Source organism: Dreissena polymorpha, chromosome 5 (genome assembly GCF_020536995.1).
Source record: "Dreissena polymorpha isolate Duluth1 chromosome 5, UMN_Dpol_1.0, whole genome shotgun sequence".
NCBI lineage: Eukaryota > Metazoa > Mollusca > Bivalvia > Myida > Dreissenidae > Dreissena > Dreissena polymorpha.
The window spans coordinates 119,227,873-119,247,042 of NC_068359.1; the positions used below are offsets into that span (position 1 = coordinate 119,227,873).

General features: G+C 32.4%; 1 protein-coding gene and 1 non-coding gene across 2 annotated transcripts in view; one reads left to right on the forward strand and one right to left on the reverse strand.

Moving 5' to 3' along the window:
* The window catches only part of LOC127881065 (salivary glue protein Sgs-3-like), a 194,750-nt gene that overhangs the window by 158,942 nt on the left and 16,638 nt on the right, over positions 1-19,170 (reverse strand). The window lies entirely within an intron of this gene.
* Trnay-gua (transfer RNA tyrosine (anticodon GUA)) lies at positions 4,014-4,104 on the forward strand. Its single transcript is given in 2 exon segments — positions 4,014-4,050; positions 4,069-4,104. It is a non-coding gene; the product is annotated as a tRNA-Tyr (tRNA).

A 19,170-nucleotide genomic window follows, 5' to 3' on the forward strand; every position in this document is an offset into this window, starting at 1 on the left:
AACCAATATAAATTTTGTCAATATTGATGAAATTTAATGTAAAATTAATCTATTGAACCAATCACGGTTTCTGTATGAGTCATTTTGGCTGTCAAAATGAAGATTTAAGACGACATTTCTTTGTATGTTTTACCCGAAACTGGGCGAAACTTGACAAAATGTAACAAACCTCTAGTTTTGTCTTTTGTTGTTGAACTTTACTGTTACATATTTTGTTAAGAATGTTGTGTGCATGTATTCTTCTTTCCATTCGATTTTCACTTTATGTAATTAACGATGATTGTTTATGAGTATACATTTTATGTTTCTATTCTTGTCAGAATTTTAAGTTGTGGATGTCCATATTAATGGTTAATGATGAAATAGAAAATATATTAATTGTTTTCTTAAGCTGCATCATATCGGTCATGTGTTCAGCTTTAAATACAGTTCGAGAAAAACAGAAAAGTGCGAACACCAAAACAAGTGCTCATTATTATCAGGTATTATATGACTTACACCCTGCATGTTTTACTTTACATGTGTTTAGCATCCTGTAATTAAAAAAAATTCCTATGCAAAGTTGTTAGGATGTTTTGTTAAAATCACAGAATTACAAATTTAAAGAAAAATGTATAATGCAACAGGATGGACAGCAGTTTACGCTGTCGATGGAGCAGTAATGCTAAGGAAGAGATTAGCATGTACCGGGTAAATCGCTTAGTTAATCCTTGATTTCAATACTTTGGTGAAGACAATTAATAGTATAATTAATAATTACATACATAATTGTATTAATTACATAATTAATAAAATTCATGTATTACATACATGTATGATCAAGTAATTTAAAAGCATTATACTTTATGTTAATGTTAAATTTAGAACATTTACTGTGCTCTGTTCTGTGTGCATATCAGGAGGGTTCTGAGTAAATTCTGAACGAAACAAGAATATTTTAATTGAAGATATAAATTGATTAATAATTGTTGGTGTTATTTTCACACATATCGAGTTTGAAAAGAAAAATATCAATGGAGAAAAAGATTGCATATTGATTGATTGCAATTGCAATGTATGGTGGACAAGTAGGTGGTCTCCATTTGTGATGTATTTGTCACGTGTTCGAACAAGAAAAGGTTAAGGTTGCTTATAAGGAATTAGTCATTTATGTATATGATATTATTGCTGATCTTCATATATGAATTTTGCCAATTCTTGTGCAACCTCAGCTTACCAAGTTTACATCTTACTGTCAGTTTGGGCATTGTGTGGATGATAAAATGAGACAATATATTGTGTTCATGGTGTGTTGTGATTGACGTTTTTTTTAAATAGATATTGTTTTATTCCAGACTTAACAGGTAATGTTTCAACAATAAATAACTCAAATACATTTTGATTGATATGCATGAATGTGTAGTGTAACAAATCAACTATGCTTGTCTTGTGTAGTTTTTTAAGAACTCTGTAATCCATAACAACATAGTAAGCATGTTACAGTATGTTAATCATTATGAAATTCAATGTACATTGTTTACATTTGTGTTTATTTTGCAAATTAAGTTAGATATATTAAATCTATTTTATAATTAATGAAAATTAACTCTCTCATAGTAATATTCACTATAAAATATTATTTACATCATAATAAGTACACTGTATTTCATGTTTGGTGCGTGTTCTTAAATTATCACTAATACTGTTGTAGTTCATATTGACATCAAGTTATGTGATGTAAATTATGTATGTGTTCATGTTATGTGTATATTATGTTTTTACCAGTAAACAAACATTTTGTTGTGTTAAGTTCAATCTATGGTGACGTGTGATATTAAATATGTAGTGCTTATTGCTTTAATTTGTTTTTGATTAAAAGCATGTGTTTGAATCCCTTCGATTGCAATGAGTGAATTTTCTTTAAAAACAAATAAATTAATGGTTTTCTTTCAACTCTTATGCTTAGTTTGAAAATATATTGACTATTCATACATTGTTGATTAACAAATATCATGTACTTGCAATTGACAATTTACTGTTCTCATAGCAACGGTTAACCTAATCAATATTGCCTCATTAATTTGATCAATCATTGAACAAAACACACAATAAAATTGCTTAAAAAATATATGAAATATATTTGGCAGTATAGATGCACAACACAAATTGTATCATGAGCAGTTGTTCTTTTTGTGTCAAGGTCGAAGTTATACAAAATGTTCAATTTCTGAAAACACGCCTTATTTAGAAAATGTGCATACATGTTTAATATTTGAATATGTTTACCATGTTACATATCTGTCCAGAATTTATTTTGTTGATTTTTCTGTATTTTTTGTCTTAAATTCTTAAAAATGGTAATACATATTTAAAAAATTGTGTGTTTCCATGGCAACCATAATTATTTAATGATTTATAATACTGCCATAACTGTTTTACTTTGTAATCAATTATGTTCATCGAAAAACGCGAACAATGGTGTTAGTAACAACACAACTTGATCATCATAACATGTAATGATGCTCAGTGAATTAAAACGTCATTTCATACAAAACAGCGCTATTCAGTGTTTGTGACATGTTCCACAAAAATGGCATAACTTCGTCATTTTTAGGATTTTGATGCTCAAATTTCGTATTTTGATTATTAAGATGCAGCAATTTCATAATATTTGCCTAACTGAAAAAGTTTTTTTGCCAGAATAGTCAAACTCGCGTTTCCAGTCATATATATATATATATATATATATATATATATATATATATATATATATATATATATATATATATATATATATATATATATGTGTCAGATATAGCAATGACAAATTTTATCATACAGAACAAAAATTGACAATATCTCTTATTAAAGAAAGTGTACGGTTATAATGTTGCTCATGGGACTTCTATTTTTTATCTCTCTCTATATATATCCGCTAAGTTTCATGTTGAAATGTTGTAATACAATGTATATGAAACTGAATACTAAAGCACTTCTCAATCTTTGATCGTTTTATAGCAAAATACATTCAGTTTGTGGTTTTGTTTTAATATCCCGCTCAGATGGTAGAGTGGAGGACTGTAGTGATTATGAGAAACTATTATTCTTAGGTCAATGGTTCAAATCCGGTTCGCGGGATCGACTTTTTGCCGTCTGTATGAGTTCCAAACGTATGTTTTAATGAGCCACCCTGTTACAACTCCAAATAATATAAATCAATGTATGATATGGCGAAGAGTTGAATGTTTTATTGCACTGACTAATGTAATTATTTCAGCAGAGCATTTAAAGTACCGTTCATTTGCATATTCTGCTAATTTTGTGTGTTATATAACACTGGTTAATTAATTATTGCATATTTGAAAATTGAGGAATGTTATACAATTTATGTGAAACTTCATGCTCAATCCCGTTTCCTAACTGATAATATGTATACCGATATATTAACAAGTTGTATTGCACCTAAATACCGCGCGATAGTTGGAAGCGCAGAGGACTGTAGTTGTTATGAGCAACTGTGTTCCTTAGTATTAGTTCGAATCTAATTGTCGATTTGGATCTTTAATGAACTCAACACGTGGGATGTAATTAAAACTTCTAATAATCATAAGATTCATGAATCTGAGAACTCACGTAAAAATTGTTTTGTAATGATGAAAGCAATTATTTTTGATATACAATATTGTCCTAAATAACTTTAAATGAAGAATACTTGTTTTATTTTCGCATTTCAATTATCGTCATTACTATCTATCCACCCGTAAAGGTTCATGCTGAAATCTTGTTTTGTGTCTACGATTTAACACTTAAAAGATGGATCATACACAAGCAAACATGGACAATAACCCTAATTAACGAAAGTGTAGGGTTATTATTTATGTGCATGGCACTTTTTGTCATTGATATCTAAACATACACGAAGTTTCATATGAAATGTTGTAAAACAATGTATATTAAACTGCATACTAAATCACTACTCGATCTTGTATCGTTTTATACCAACGCACATTTAAGTTTGTAGCTTGCCCAAATATCCCGCGATAGCTCAGTTGGCAGAGCGGAGGACTGTAGTGGTTCTGACAAACTTTTATCCTAAAGTCACTGGTTCGAATCCGGTTCGCGGGATCCTTTTTTGCCATCTCTATGAGTTTGAAACGTATGACTTTTATTAGCCACCATACTGCAATTCTTAATACGTACAATGAATGTATGATCATACTGAAGACTTAAATGTTACATTACACTGACTAACGAAGTTATTTCAGCGGTCAGTTTGAAGTAAATTTCATTTGGATATTCTACTTATTATGTGTTTTACATCACACGGACTTATTATTATTGCTTACTGGAAAATATATTTATGTTCTTTAATTAATGTGAAATGTCATACTCAGTCCCTTTAATATTGTCACTGCGTTGGTTCGAACCCCAGTAGGTTTCTTTTTTTTCAAAATAACTTCAATCAATGATACTTTTTAAATGTGCTTAATGTAACAGAATCTAAAATTGACAACAAACTACCGGTATATATAATATTAACATTTTGTTTACCAAAAAAAAACTGTTATAGGATTTCGTGAAAAAGAAGAAATTACTCAAGATTTATAAGATATGTGCCATAATTTCAAAAATAAGTGGTTGGTAGAAATTATAAGAATTCGTGATATTATCGAAATGGGACCAACTGAAATATGTGGTTTTTTTTTCAATATTTTATGCGCTAAATTTGAAGCGTCTTTTTTAAGCAATTATATAAAGAGTTCCTGCCCAAAATCAAGGTAAAACTATTTTTCAATCAATTAATTCATGGTATACAACAGCAAAGTTAATATTTGAGAAAAATATAAGAATTTCGACGAAAATTATTCTGGTGAAATTTTCATAATTTCCGAAAATGGGCATGTCGCGGTTTCCGAAAGATTTAAATGTTACTGTCTATAAATGGTTGATAAATGTATGAGTTTGCTTCTCATGTAATAAAGTGATAATTTCAAGGCCGATTCACTTGAAATATGAAGTTTATTTTATCAGTTGGCCTATGTCTATCAATATATATAAATAATATATATATATATATATATGTACGATCGGCAATTGCTTTAACCACTCGGAAAATGTTGACAGACACAACATGTTATCAAAATTCATATATGTTCCGCAAATATTCTACCAATATCCTGGTGTATACCAATGAATACATGAATTTCAATTAAAAGCACATTGTTTTCAGCCAGGAACCCTGTCTATTAAAGCGAAAACAAATATTCCAAAGTTTCTGGTTTACAATTTTTGTCATGTAAGTAAATTGTATGCAGCATGAAATTGAATGTTCTGTCAGATTAATGCTAATTTAGTGTTCAACTATCTTGATTGGGTGATTTCGGACTGTTAAATCCAAGCAGAAAAGCGAAGTAATAAAGCACCACTTTTGTTCACAACCTGGAAAGTGACGTCACGAGTTGCATCCCTTGTTGATTCATGCTAACATTATAAGGTGATGCCTGTTTTATCAAATTCTGTAAGGATATAAATTAAATCAACTAGCCAATAACATTTGTAATAAGAAATTAAGTTCCAATAAATAACAAACTTGACAGTACGTATCACCAGAAATGATAACACCGGATGGAACTGTTTGAGAATGTTCTATTCAACGTAGTTGAGTTGTGAATTAGTTTAAAACGTTTTATACTAAAACACATTGAAAACAAAATGTTTATTAGCGATACTTAGCCGACCATATGATAATCATTTAATGGTGATTACTATTTTAGACTTCGATATTCTGGAACCAGTACATAGCAAGTCAGACTGTGACAATGGTACCAGTGCATAGCATGTCAGACTGTTACAATGGTACAAGAGTGTAGCATGTCAGATCGTTACAATGGAAACATTACATAGCATGTCAGACTGTGACAATGGTACTAGTACGTAGCTTTTAAGATTGCGACAATGGTAATAGTACATGGCATCAGAGACTGTGACAATTTTACCAGTACGTAGCATGTCAGACTGTGACAATGGTACCAGTACATAGCATGTCCGACTGTGACAATGGCACCAGTACGCAGCATGTCAGACAGTTACAATGGTAAATGTACATAGCATGTCAGACTGTGACAATGGTACCAGTACATAACATGTCAGACTGTGTAAATGGTACCAGTACATAGCATGTCAGACTGATGCAATGGTACAAGTGTGTAGCATGTAAGACTGTTACAATGGAACCAGTACATAGCATGTCAGACTGTGACAATGGTACCAGTACTTAGCATGTCAGACTGTGACAATGGTACCAGTTCATAGCAGGTCAGACTGTGATAAATGAACCAGTACGTAGCATGTCAGACTGTTACAATTGTACCAGCACATAGCATGTCATGCTGTGAAAACTATACCAGTTCATAGCAATTCACACTGTAACAAACGTACCAGTACATAGCACGTCACAATGTAATCAGTACGTAGCATGCCAGACTGTAACAATGGTACTAGTGCATAGCATGTCAGATCATTACAATAATACAAGTTATTAGCATGTCAGACTGTTACAATGGAACCAGTACATAGCATGTCAGACTGTGACAAAGGTACAAGCACTAAGCATGTCAGACTGTGACAATGGTACCAGTACTTAGCATGTCAGACTGTGAAAATGGTACCAGTTCATAACATGTCAGAATTTAACAATGAAACCAGTATGTATCATGCCAGGCTGTGACAATATTACCAGTACATAGCATGTCAGACTCCGACGATAATACCAGTACAAAGCATGTCAGACTGTGAAAATGGTACCAGTACGTAGCATGTCAGACTGTTACAATGGAACCAGTATATAGCATGTCAGACTTTGACAATGGTACCAGTACTTAAAATGCCAGACTGTGACAATGGTACCAGTACATAGCATGTAAGACTGTGACAATGGTACCAGTATGTATCATGTCAGATTGTGACAATTGTACCAGTGCATAGCATGCCATACTGTGACGATGGTACCAATACATGCATGTCAGACTGTGACAATGGTACAAGTGTGTAGCCTGCCATACGGTTACAATTGAACCAGTACATAACATGTCAGACTGTGACAATGGTACCAGTACTTAGCATGTCAATCTGTGACAATGGTATCAGTACATAGCATATCAGACTGTGACAATGGAACCAGTATGTATCATGTCAGACTGTGACAATTGTACCAGTACATAACATGTCAGACTGTGACGATATTACCAGTTTGTATCATTTAAGACTGTGATAATGATTCCAGTATGTAGCATGTCAGACTGTGGCAATGGTACCAGTACGCAGCATGTCAGACTGTTACCATGATACCAGTACCTAACATGTCATACTGTGACAATTGTACCAGTGCATAGCATGCCAGACTGCAACAAGGGAACTAGTACATAGCATGTCAGACTGTCATAATGGTACCAGTACGTACATTTGTATGTCAAACGGAAACAATGGTACCAGTACATAGCATGTCAAACAGTGACAATGATACCATTACGTAGCATGTCAAACTGTGACAATGGTACCAGTACATAGCATGTCCGACTGTGACAATGATACCAGTACGTAGCATGTCAGACTGTGACAATGGTACAAGTACATACCATGTAAGACTGTGAAAATGATACCAGTGCATAGCATGGCAGACTATTACAATGGTAACAGTACATAGCATGTAAGACTGTGACAATGGTAACAGTACATAGATTGTCAGACTGTTTCAATGGTACCAGTACATTGCATGTCAGACTGTTAGAATGGTACAAGTACTTAGCATGTCAGACTGTTACAATGGTGCCAGTGTTTAGCATGTCTGACTGTGACGATGATAACAGTATGTATCATGTTAGACTGTGCCAAAATCAGTTTATATCATGTCAGTCTGTTACAAGGGTACCAGTGCATAGCATGTCAGACTGTTAGAATGGTACCAGTACGTACATTTAGTATGTAAAACTGGGACAGTGATACCAGTCTGATCATGTCAGAATGTGACAATGGTACCAATATATAGTAGTCAGTCTGTTAAAATGTTACCATTACGTGGTATGTCAGACTGAGACAATTATACAAGTATGTAGCATGTCAAACTGTGACAATGGTACCAGTACATAGCATGTAAGACTGAGACAATGTAACCAGGTTGTAGCAGGTCAGACTTTGACTATGGTACCAGTGCATAGTATTTCAGACTGAGACAATGATACCAGTGTGTAGCAGGTCAGACTGTGTCAATGGTACCAGTGCGTAGCATGTTAGAATTAGACAAATATAATAATGTAGTTCAAAGGTAGGAAAAAGATTAATAAGATTTTGTACTATTTTCTGTCCAATCATTTTTCATGTACCATAATCAATTTTGAATAGTATGTATTTGAATTCAGAAAGGGGTTATAGGCCTGCCTTATGTAACAAAGTTCATAATATTTTTAATTAAAATAAGCAGATAAGATAAACTTGTTTTGACTTTAACTCTGCTGTATTTTAATTAATAAATAATATATTACAATACAAATATTACATGATATAAGAAAGATGTTAAGATATGACAATAACTGTTATATGTTTAAGTATTGGTCTTATACTCATAATTCTTTACAGGCCCCCCAGTCACTGTTTTATGATTATTTGCTGTTTCTAGCATACCTTTAAATAATTACAATTTTGTTCAAATAAACCGATAATACTTTAAAGTTATAGTTGTTGGTAAACAAAAGGCACACTACAATATATTTGATTTCCCCCGAGGTAATAAAACTTGAATTCAAATAAATGTAAAAAGTTGTATTTTATTCCATCATTAAAAATATTTTAATTAACACATATTTCAAGTATTCATAATAAAAGTCTACATATTAAGACATATTTACAGAAAAAAATTGATCTAAATTTCAGATACGACTTTTTTACATAAAAATAAAATCAAAGATTTCAAGATTTTAAGAGCAAAACAGTCGTGTCTTGATATTTAACCAATATCTCCGATTACAATAATGTAAATATATGTATATTATGTGAAACTAAAAGAAATGTACAATACATACATTCATGCAAATATTTTTGATTACTAATAAAAATGTATTAATCATTAATTTTTTTAATAATACTAACAGTTTACAAAAATCAGTTACAACCGTTTTGCGCTAAGCCCGCGATATATCGACTTTTTTGTTTTAATAACTTAAAGGGTGACATAATACAACGTGTGAATACTTAGACCTAGTGCACACATGTGGTAAACTTTTGATTGAACTGGAACACACCGTGTATGACAGCATGCTGTGAATTCCGTTTCCGGACTACAAACGATGCGGATGTTAAATAATAGGACTGACAGATAGACAGAGTATTTAGACTTATACTAAAATAGAGTATTTAGACTTATACTATAGAGTATTTAGACTTATACTATAGAGTATTTAGACTTATACTATAGTACATCGTCATCAAACTTAAATATACGTTTGTTCTGTCATTTGTTAAAATTTGCACGGGAGGGGGCTAATAACTTCACAACACTGTATATAAAAATATATATACATCAAGTAATAGATCTCAAGTTCTTTATAATCCCATTTCTACGATCAATTCCAATCCCTACAATCGTCTCACTGAACCTGGCGTTTATACAAATATGCCCACACGCCCATATTTTGATGTTTGGATTATCACTGATATGCCCTTACATTAAATAAATATTTATTATTGCAACTATTGACATGTCTGACAAACAGACTCTGCCGAACAACAGAAAAGTCCAGTCTTGCTAATTTATACTAAGACATGATAACAACATGGTATCCAGTTCTTATACATGATGTTCACCATGACCTTATCGAATCAAAGAAAGCAGTTCTGAATAAGTTCATATACTAAACATTACAACATAGGTAGAGCACCATATCATCGTATAGCATAAGCTAGTTAATTAAGAATATCAATACACAAAAGCTTTCCCTTCCACAGTTGTGGTTATACTTAAGCAGCGTGTATAGATGCAAATGTCAGAAGAAACTTTCATCTTTGCATTTGAATCTGCTTTAGAAAAGCTGTCGTTCACATACACTCACAGATGAATGCACCTTATTATGATATTAACACACACAAATGTATGATAAGGTATGGTGTTTTTGCCGAAAAAAATCAGCCATCTTAGAAAAAATGCTATTCTGTCTTTAGCAGTAATATTGGGAACTGTCCTTTTAGGATTGCATGGATTGATTCTCAAAACATTGTATATGTCAATTATTATGTGATAGTATAGCTTCCTAACACCTCTTTTAATAATACTACTCACAATTGTATATAAGATCTTAACACAAACACGTGGGGGATAATTTAAGCTTTTAGATTTTCTTGTATATGGATATAGTTCATATATATGTCCTTCTCGGTCCAATTTTTTCGACATTTCATAAAGGGGGATTTAACTGGCATTTGACATTCATAAACTTCATAAACAATGCTACATGTGGTCATTTGAATTATGCTGCTCGTTTAAAGCCATTACACTAGCTATTTGTAGAAAATTACATAATGCGTAACGTTAGTTAGACTTGTATATATATTGGACTTAAGGTTGTTTAACTACTTGAAATAAAACAACAGCAAAAACAACTAATTTATTCATTTGATTGATAATACGTTTATTCTAAAAATGCATTTCACTCTTTGCATAAATGTGTCACGTGACATTATGAAGCGTAAGTTTCCGAATCAAATGTTTAAACTGTATAACAGGATTATTCATTTGTATGTACCTGTTTGCCCCGGCTTGTTGTGTAATTGTACTTAGTATGTTATTTCCTATTTTTAGGTGAAATAAATTTAATTTGCCGTTATATAATCTTATTTGGATATGTCAAAGTCTGATGAGATAGTTGGATATGTAAACGTCTGATGAGATATTTGGATATGTAAACGTCTGATGAGATATTTCAATATGTAAACGTCTGATGAGATATTTGGATATGTAAACGTCTGATGAGATATTTGGATATGTAAACGGCTGATGAGATATTTGGATATGTAACGTCTGATGAGATATTTGGATATATATACGTCTGATGATGACTGCAATACGCCAGTTTGCGAAATTATCATTTTGAATAATAACGGTCGAAATCTAGCATTCCGTAATACTGGAAATGGTATATTTTTACGATATTTAAAAATGAATGCAAAATTACGATGTGCATACTTGTGCTTGTCGCTATACACCTAATACCAGTCTTAAACAACAAGTTTTAAAATACGTTATAAAAAGAAAAAGAAACGACGCACCTTTTTTCCTGGAAAATTCGGAACAAAATATTATTTCCAATGTGTGTCCTCGAACGAGAATTTGTCAGTAACTTTAAGACCCATCATGCCATTATTATATATTACTATATATAACAATAGTTTTAAATGCACTTTCTTTTTACGCCAAAAGATGAACACGTACTGGTAAATTCATAGTCATCGCGAGACACATCGCTTTTTAACAATAATGTTTGTTAAGAGCTAAGCATCGCGTAATTTTAAAATCATTATGCCTTTCATGTTACTTGTAATCTCGAACCAGAGTATATTTGCCTAATTGCACAGTATATGCCTATAGTCTGAAATGATGGAAACGGAATTAAAAGATTCATATGTAAAACAAAATGTCAAGAATCTCCACATAAGCCTTTATTACCGTCAAATTAATTAGAATGGAAGCGTCTACTCTTCTTGGTCTGAGATTGATGATGTCTTATATATGGACATATTGCGTCCTTGATACCGAATGTGTTTTTGTGTTGAAGTACTTTAGGTTTATTCGTATTTAAGTAAATTTTCACTTATAAAACGCGACGTTTTATTTGGAGATGCAAATGAAAACAGGTATAATGCAACAATCGGCCAGCATAGGTTAAGGCCAGCATGTTTCATAATGTACCCTTTCTGCTTTATAATCCCGCAAGGTTATCTGGTTCCGTATTCACCAATCGATTCTTAGACTTTAGGATAAAGTATAGACTTAGTACCAAGACACATATGCTGAGTGTTTGAACATATACAGTCTACCACTGGTAATTGTGTCATACATGAGACGTTTTTCATGAAGAATGATGTAGATTGGGTGGCTGATGCCAAGTTTGACTCATATTTAAAGCAGTATTGGAATATTCTAATTTTAATAATATTCTTTATTCTATCCTACGTCTACGAATTGTTTCGTGAATACAGACCCATAAGCCGACTTTATGACTCCTCATCGGAGGATACGGATGCAGAGACATATCTGGGTACCGTTTTACTAAGCAACTTATGCAAGTCTTAACCTTACGCACATATTTTAAAATAATTGAAGTTCATTTACTTCAGATTGATGCAAATTAATTTTTACTTGCAATGTAACATTATATTATGAATTTCATTAAAACATACCATATATCAATGTAGCAAGAATTTGAAGGAACTTATGATACTGAATTTAAAATATGTGCGTAAGTCTACGAATTGCGTAAGTAGCTTAGTTAAACGATACCCTGGGGCCTAACTGTTCGGATATGTCGTGAGGCTCATTTCGAAAGACGAGGCTCATGCATTGTCTAATTACCTATATATGCCGATAATTGAAGTACAACTGTTTTAAAACATGAATTGTTTTAGGATGCGATTATTTTGTAAACCTGACCGATAATAACAACTTTACAAGGCCTGTAATCGAAGCTACAAGTATATTCAGTATATGCAAATATGTTATAGTAAGTAACCAGAATATGTGACAATTATGTGAATGTGTCTGATCAATATAGTTTGAAATGTTGAAGATTGTGTGGTATAATCGTTCCAGATGGTCCTGACGTTTTTAAGACGTTTTTTTGTCAAGTGGGCACTCTTTAAAATAACTTATTAGTTGTGTTCTGTTTTTTTCTAAGAAATTAACAACGAATCACACCGACAACAGTTAAGTTTACAAGGTCGTTTAATATATTCTATTGGTGTCAATATATATTAATCACCTAGATCAAATGTTATTCGGACACGGTGAGTTTGTTATTTGCTATTGGTATTTCACGTGTTATGTGATTAGATGAGTATGAATCAAAGTGTTGTGTTCGCTCTCTCGACTTGGGCAAATTTATTTGTATCAGGAGCTGTTTAGTCAATGTTTGCAAAATGATCACTTAGGTCAGGTTTATTACATGCAAGCTCACTTATATGTATATTCACCATGGTTGTGTAAATGTATTATTGAAATATAAATTCTAATGTCTGATGGCGCGCACAGTTTGTAATCGCCCATATCCTCTCTTTCCCACACTTCAAACCAAACACGAATAGAATTAAGCGTATGTAAACAGACCACCGTATTTTATACTTTATTATATATTTTACACTTTATAACATAGTGTATTTCCTGTTAGAATAAAGATAATTCTTACATTAATAAGTAAAACAAAAAGAAAACGTTGCGAAACAGCTTGTGATCGTGACTGTGGTTATGTTTTATTCGAATTGAAAATATATTCAAAGAAATAATATTTGTGTTATTGAACTCATAACACATACATGCACATATAACGAGAGAGAGACAATCAGAGTATTTCAAATACTAGTTGCGTTCTAGGTAACAACAAACACATTACTGTTACAGTACACCGACAAATTCAAAATAGTCGACTAAATCTATGTCGACTATTGATAAATCAATCTTTTAATTTTGTATCCGGTTTCGCATTATTAAATATGCATGGTTATATTAAATCAAATGCATGGCTATGCTATATCAAATACATATGTTCTGTTTATAAAATTAATACATGACTAGTAAATATAGTCGAAATTGGGTAGACTTTATGGCATTGTTCCGAAATGTAGAAATAAACGGATTTGAAGCGACATATTGCTTATTTTTAGGTTGTGTGCCTTCGATAAAAAAGTATTTGCTAAAATAGGTTTCTGTATGCATACACTATTAAAGAGGTAATACAGTTCTTGTTTTTTCAGAACTTTTGAGGCTGACCGGGCGTCTGTTTTGAAATACAAAAACGTGCAATTACTATATTCCTACGGGTACATAAAAACATTCGACGAAACTCAACACTTTAAACATGCCAATGGTGCAAACAATTTCCACAATAAGCATGTTTATTACAATAAAAACAACTTATTTGGGTGAGTTAATGAACGTGTGTAACAGCTAGTTTTACTATTGTGAGCGAACATTATTGAACGATTTTATTGTAATTCACTTGAAAAAGGTTTTATTAAATTACATTTATCATTTGAAGTACTGTGCTATAAGATTACATATGCATTTTTATGATTCAATATGTTTCTTTGCTTAGTGCACCTAAATGTTTTTCAAATGTTTGTATTGATTTTCTCATTGATGTTCCTGTTTCAATAATCGTGGTTGTTGTCTGTATTTTTGTTGTTGATTCCAGCGTCATCGTTTCTCTCAGAACATTAAGATCTTCTATTGGTCATAATGCTCACAAAGTATTAACTATAGCAGTTTTTCGTTTTGGTGGCTTAGTGTGCGGAAGTATAGTTGACTTCAGATGCGCTATCTACGCACGTCATATAGATTAACCACATGCACCCACTCTATAGTGTTCAACATTATAAGTATTTTGTCCAGTGTTGCATCACTTGTTGTCCTTCGAAATCTTCTGGCGTTGGGTCTTCTTTTAGCAAGAGAACCATGTGTTCACTTTGAGAGTAAACACAGTGATTTCCCAATGCTTTTCACGTTGTCTTCAACTCGTTGTAAAAGGCATTGTTTCGCGATGTCGCTCTTCATTGGCGTGGTCTTAACATCTCAATCTTTCATCTGCGTTGTGGTGATACAAGCATCAGTTGTTCAAAATCATGGCAAACATTTATAAAAATCCCCTTTCGTTATTATTAAATATTGTCATGACAACTTACTAGAACGTCTTAGTAAATACAACCTTTATTGCACCAATTAATATCGAAACACTTTCTCAAAAAAAAATACGTAACAGCTTGATGTATTGACATTTTACGTACGTGCAACCAGGAAATTTTTAGAACTTATTGTTACCTTCAGACATTTTTTTAAATTATATACTTAATGTATTTTAATAATACAGTAATATTCAAATATTCTGATTTATGTAACTATTTATGTGCAGATCCCTAGTTCATATTGTTCATAAAATGTCGTAAAATTTGGATACTCTCTATGGTATAATCCTACTTTCTAATTTCCAATATTATAATATATAAATATTAAAAATTCTTCAAAAATCCTTTATTATGTAAACGCCTCTAATATCTGTATTCCTATAATGTCAAAATTAATGTAACAATCTTCTAATTGTCTCATTTTCTCATACATTCTAATTGAATGAAAATTTGCAAAAATATCAACAATTTAAAATGTCTTTATTTGTATGCAAAAAAATGCGTCCATACATATTTCTATATTCTAACAATACAAAAAAATATATACAATTCTTTAAATACTCTCTATTATTTATTCGTCTCTTATTTCATTATTTCCATAACTCATCAAATAATGTTAAACTTAAATTTCAATTCACCGATATTTATGGAAAAAAAAATACCGATTAATGTCAAATTGTATTGATTTTAATACTTGCAAAATTTCTCCGTGCATTATTTATTATTATTATTATTATTTTAACACCTAACAACGTTGAATTCATTAAAACAATTCTGAAATTTTTCGTTGTCATGACGCCTTTTACTTTTTATGCCCCCGGTAGGGTGGCATATAGCAGTTGAACTGTCCGTCAGTGTGTCAGTATGTGTCAAATGTCTAATATATGGCGTCTCTCCGTCCGTCCAAAAACTTAAACATTGGCCATAACTGCTTCACTATTGAAGATAGCAACTTGACATTTGGCAAGCATGTGTATCTCATAGAGCTGAACATTTTGAGTGGTGAAAGGTAAAGGTGAAGGTCATCTTTCAAGGTCAAATGTCAAATATATTGCGTCTGTCCGTCCGAAAACTTTAACATTGGCCATTACTTTTTCAATATTGAAGATAGCAACTTGATATTTGGCATGCATGTGTATCTCATGAAGCTGCACATTTTGAGTGGTGAAGTTCAAGGTCAAGGTCATCCTTCAAGGTCAAAGGTCCAATTCTTTTTTCAAAGCGGCGTTCTCATGAAGCTGCACAATTTCAGTGGTGGAAGTTCAAGGTCAAGGTCATCCTTCAAGGTCAAAGGTTTTAGGTCAAACAAAAATAATATTGTTTTTCAAAGCGGCGCAATAGGGGGCATTGTGTTTCTGACGAACACATTTCTTGTGATTTCTTAGTTTATAAATTCGCTCTCAGTTTGCAATAATTTATTAATACTGACCGTTATCCATGTCGCATTGTTGTTGTTCTGCCATCATTTGGCCTTGTCATATAACACTTATCACTATATTGCACCAAATAACTTTGCTGAAAATCAATACTATTTTGGTGCAATAAGTGAGCATGTGCTCTTGCCACTTTCTTGCACAATGCAAAGCAGTTTAAATGAAAATAACATTGGTGCAGTAAGTAGATAAGTGCACTTATATACTTACTGCACCAAACAGAATTATGTGTGTAAATAATACAGTATGACATTGTCTTAAAAAGTACCATTTAAACTGGAATAGCATTCTGATATTTTGTTAGGACATGTATGGCATTATTTTAGATCATTTAATGCAAAAAAGTCATTTTTGAAACAAATGTCACCTATCACTGTTTTGCGCTAAGTTGACGATATAGAAAATATTGCACTCTTATGTCAATGTGGCCTAATCATTTTCATGTTCTCGCCGTCATTTTGATCAGTGACCTATATAAGGCAAACTAATGTAATAAAGAGCCTAAATAGAAACGTCCAATCCTTTCTGCCTTTGAGATGTATAGCATAGTTTAAGCTTATTTCTTAATAAAACACACATACATTTTATAATCATACATTGTCAACCACTCCATGTACTTTTTTATGTGATATGAGACATTTGAAGAAACAAATAGAAACGCCTGAAACACCTTAGGTTTATAACATGCGATCTCGTGATATTCGGTTTCTTTTTCATAATTCCACATTAAATACTAAACATGGTTTGTCTTTGGTGAATGCGGCTCTGCTGTAAGTTTGACCATGACATAATCGGCGCAACAGAAAATGCGGCTGTTGAAACGCAATTCTCGTAAATTAATTGACGACATTCGGAAATGGCGATATCGACACGTGTAACAGTTGTGACACGGATTAATGCGATTGCAAAACATTTTATTAACCACAATGGCCGTTAAAATGTACAATGCTTGTTTTGTGTCTGGTTATTTGGATGCTGTAAATTTGTTTATGTATATATATTATGAAAATCGTTATTTATGAACTTTATTGTTGTGGTTAGGAAATAAAAAGTACGTATATATACGTATTGTTTCCGTTAGGTGTTTAATTGTCCCAGACACATATAACTATACAAGTAATTGACAAATTGTAATGATATTCATTAAAGAGCTTTAATAAGCATCATTAATCTAATGATGATGCACAGTTGATTTACCTACGCTTGGAAATGACATCAGTAAAACTGATCGTTCTATATTTAGGAAAAGTCGCAATCACATGAAAGGCGGTAGTACTATTACACCTGTTTATTTAACAACTTTGTTCATCCACATCAACGATCGAGACGGAATATACGTTCATGCTTTTCAGAATTTTCAAATTCAATTTTGGTGTTTCAGTACGGTTTGTTTAATACGATTTCGTTTCTGTGTATAGATTTACGGTCAGAGTAATATACATGTATGCATTAATAATATAATAAATTCAAAAACAAACTTAAAAGTCGATAAAGTGCTGATACACCATAATACCACGTTTCGCATCTAGGGATCATCTCCTTCGTTTTGTGTCAACGGTGAGGTCGGCAACGCGGTCGTGCTTAACGAACAGACAAGCCTCCCCGTTATTTGTTAGCGTGCATTCAATTTATCACATTTCCGTGGTCTCTTAACCAGAATTCTATATGGTATATAAGATCAAGTGCGGCTTTTTATACAAGCTGTATATGTGTATGTTCTGATCAAATGTTCCATTTCGGCATTCATCATGATCTATATAGCTGTGAAGGTATTTATGCATATTCAATCCGTTCAACCATATACTTAACACCAAACTTGCAAATAGGTGAGGTTAAGGCTTCTGGAAAATTAATGATAATTTAACTGTATAAACAAGCTACAATATTACACGTAACTGATCAGTATTACTGATAAAAAGAAGCACAAGAAACTCAACCGCAGTTTTATTAATGATGGAATATGCACATCAAAGGGAATTATGTTTAGCTTAAGATATACCGAGAAATATCAAATAGTACACCTGGTAAAGGTTGAACGTAATAGCCGCTGTAGTTCTTTTGTTAATATGATTTACAGTTTCATTTTATCGTCAAAAAGTTGTAACTCTGTTGCTCTGGTATCTTCAATACCATTGAGTAATTAAATTGTAATTAAATTGAATGCGTTTTAATTTTCTTTTATTATTGTTTGATTTGAGTTACAATGCTATGACGTTAAATTTTATTTACACTTAAATGTATTATGAATATTGTTGGGCGAAGTGTGAGGTTGAGCGCTCTATAACCGGTTTAAACCCCCAATGCTTTGCATTGACCGTTCCAAGGCGGTGACCCCAGCTTTATTCATATTTTGTGTTTATGTTGGTTTGTATTGTGCTCTTTTGTATTGTTTGGGCAATCGGTCACTTGCCTTAAATAAAGGACCAACTAATTGTTTTTAATGATAATTCAATACTGCTCCAGCAGCTGGAGTTTCACTTCTTTATATTACAGGTTTGTTGGATGGTAACAAATGCTAAAATCAAGGCACATGTTTTGTTAACCAACGGATACGTGAAATCAGACGTGAACACGGAAATCGTCACTGAGAAAAGTCCTAGACTTGACAAATTAATTTATTTGGTTACTACACTTTAAAATTATCATATTTCTGTCGGCTTGGCTTATGGCTAATGACGTGGTCCTCATCATCATTCGCTTGACCAGTCTGGACATTAAGAGGGGGGGGGGAGATGAAGAGATCTTCTGCTAGTCAGTTATGTTGTGGTCTGCTATGTAGCTCATTCATTAAAGAGACCGTCCGCTCTTTTAAAGTCGATAC